Source organism: Gossypium hirsutum, chromosome A02 (assembly GCF_007990345.1).
Source record: "Gossypium hirsutum isolate 1008001.06 chromosome A02, Gossypium_hirsutum_v2.1, whole genome shotgun sequence".
NCBI lineage: Eukaryota > Viridiplantae > Streptophyta > Magnoliopsida > Malvales > Malvaceae > Gossypium > Gossypium hirsutum.
This window is the reverse complement of record NC_053425.1, coordinates 15139905-15143417: the sequence shown is the minus strand read 5'-3', so window position 1 is coordinate 15143417 and position 3513 is coordinate 15139905.

Genomic DNA, 3513 nt, shown 5'->3' with positions numbered 1-3513 from the left:
GGCCAAAGTGACCTCCGCAAGCTTCTGTATGACAAAAAGTGAGGATAGAGGTTACCTCGTTTCTGGAACACACCGTCTTATTATCTGATCTGAATAGTGTTTCCAAAAGTTTGGGTCATCCCAAATGTAATATCGAGCTTCCCGTCTAAGCTTGTCCTTCACGGAATGTGCTAGGTCAGTAGGCAACGAACCTGTGGTTAAGAGATTTACTATATCCGCATACCATGGGCAATGAGCCTTGGTCGAAAATAAGTTCTAATCAGGGAACTCATCCTTTATAGGAATTTTACCATCAGGTATTTTTAACCTACTCAAGTGGTAGGCTACCAAGTTTTAGCACAACTTTTGGTCTTGAATCTCGATGTCAAACTCTTAGAGAAGCAAAATACATCTAATGAGCCTTGGTTTTGCTTCCTTCTTCGCGATCAAGTACCTGAGAGCTGTATGATTAGAAAAAAATAATCACCTTAGAACCCAATAAATATGACCAAAATTTATCAAAAGCAAATACAACAACTAAGAGTTCTTTTTTTGTGGTGGTGTAGTTGCTTTGTGCAGTATCTAGGGTTTTTGAGGCATAGCAAATGACATGAGGCAATTCCCTTATTTGAAACTATATGATTTAGAATCAAACCTTTGTCTACCATAAAATGACACTTTTCATAATTCAAGACAAGATTAAATTCTATGCACCTATTTAAAATTATCATAAGGTTTTTAAGGCATTCACTAAAACAATTCCCATACACAGTAAAATCATCCATAAAAACTTTGATTTTTTTTCCACATATTCTGAAAATATACTCATCATGCATCTCTGGAAGATGGCCGATGAGTTGCAAAGTCCAAATGGCATCCTGCTATATACAAATGTGTCGAATGAGCAAGTAAAAGTTTTCTTTTCCTAGTCCTCTTGTGCAACTCGGATTTGGAAGAAACCTGAGTATCCATCAAGACAACAAAAATGAGTTTTACCAGCTAATCGCTCAAGCATTTGATCTACAAAGGAAGAGGGAAATGATCTTTTCTAGTGTAAGAATTCAACTTCCTGTAATCAATGCAGACACGCCACTGATTTTGCACTCAAGTTGGTAGCAAGTCACCTTTAACATTTTTCTTTACTGTCATGCCCGTTTTCTTGGGCACGACTTGTACCAGAATTACCTATTTGCTATCAGAAATAGGGTAGATTATGTCAGCGTCCAGTATCTTGATTATCTCCTTTTTTACCATCTCTATAATATTCGGGTTCAACCGACTTTGCGCCTCTCGTCTTGGCTTAGTGTTTTCCTCCAAGTAGATTCTGTGTGTGCATGTAAAAATGCTTATCCCTTTTAAATCAGCAATGGTCCAGCCAATCGCCTCCTTATGATTTTGTAGTACCTGGATCAAACTTTCTTCTTCGAGCTTAGAGAGTTTATTTGATACTATAATCGGTAGAGTAATACCTTTCCTCCCAAAACACATACTTAAGATGTTCAGGAAGCGGCTTTAATTCCAAATCTGGAGCTTGCACAACAGAAGGTAAAAGTTTAGTGTTTGGTGGAGACAATAATTCATTAACAGATTCATAATCATCAACTATAAATTCATATTTATCTTCATAAATGGACTCAAAAGTCTCCTCTACTAAAGAGTCAATTATGCCGACACGGTTTACGCTCAATATTTCACTTGGATGACTAATAGCATCGTAGACATTAAATTTCCCGATCTCCCCATCAAATTTCATTGTAAGATTTCCACTTCTAATGTCGATTTTAGTGCTAGCGGTTTTAAGGAAAGGTCAGGCCAACAAGAGGTCTGAAGATGCAGGAGTACTATCCTCCTCCATTTTTAGCACATAAAAATCTGCAGGGAAAATAAGTTCGTTAACTTTTACCAATACGTCTTCGAGGACTCCTTCGAGATGCACAATAGACCTGTCTGCCAACTTAATGATAACACATGTTTTCATCAAAAAACTTGCGTTAAGTATTTCATATGTAGAATAAGGCATTACATTTATTGAAGCCCCTAAATCACACATAGCCTTCTTAATTCCCAAATGGCCTATCTTGTATGGTATTGCAAACATGCCCCTATCTTTACATTTTGCTAGCATTTTTCGCTGTAACACTGCAGATACATTATCACCAACACTTACCTTTTCATTATTCGTTAATTTTTGTTTGTTGGTTCAGAGTTCTTTAAGGAACTTGGCATACTACGAAATTTTTCTGATGGCATCCAACAGTGATATGTTGATCTTGACATTTCTGAATGTTTTGAGGATCTCCTTATCTTCTTTGCCCTTTCGACCTTAATTTAATCGTCCTGGAAATAGAGGTTGAATTTTTGGTAATGGGGGTTTCGCTCAGACCTGTTCTTCATTTTCGGGATTTTCCTGGGCGATTTCTTGTCCAAGATTCCTACGAGGAATTGGTTCCAGTACCTTTCCACTTCGCAGCGTCACTACATTGTGTTTTGTCTCGGGTTCAGTTCTGTTTGTGACTGCAGCTTTCCTTGAGAACTCATTTTCTCAATTGATATGGTCAATTCTCTTACAGATGCCTCAATTTTTTGTTGAAAATCAAGCATATTTGCTGCTAATTTATTGACCAAAGTTTCTAGAGAATTACCTGAATCTCATGGCTGTTGTGGAACCTAATTTTGGTATGGCTAGTTATATCGTGGATTGGCCCCATAACTCAGGTTAGGGTGGTCCCTCCATCTCGGGTTGTAGGTATTAGTGTAAGGGTTGTATCGCCTTTGTGGTGGCCCAGGGAAATTTCCCACAGCATCTAAATGAGCCATAGTATCATCATACAAACTGGGACATGCATTAGTTGTATGTTCAGGTGTAGCACATATTCCGCATACTTGGGCTGGTTTTGCTTTTTCTCAACAAGAGAATTCACAATATTAGTAAGTCTATCAACTTTATCTTTTAAGGTTGAATTACTTAGCTGGTGAATCCTTCTAGGGGGTTCAGGATTGGCTCAGAATTGTTGAGTATTTGTAGCTATCGTGGAGATCAAGTCTCTTGCTTGTTGGGGAGTCATGTTGACCAATGCTCCTCCACTAGCGGCATCCACCATGTTCATCTCTATGGGTTTCAAGACTCCATAAACATATTAGAGAAGAGATTGTTCCGCTATACCATGTTGTGGGCAGCTCGCACACAGCTTCTTAAATCGCTCCCAATAGTTGTAAAGAGACTCTACTTCTTTTTGCCTTATTCCAACTATCTCCCTTCTTAACTTAGCTACTTGTGATGCTAGAAAAACCTGTTGAGAAATAAACGAGAAAGAATAGCCCCAGTTGTAATAGATCTAGGAGGTAAATAAAATAGTCATTCCCTAGCTGAATCTGCTAGGGAAAAAGGAAAAGTACGCAGTTTAATTTGATCATCAGCTACCCCTTGAGATTTCATACTAAGACAAACTATATGAAACTCTTTAAGATGTTAGTGGGGATTTTCATTTTGCAACCCACGAAAAGTTGAAAAAGTTGGATTAAACCTGACTTTAG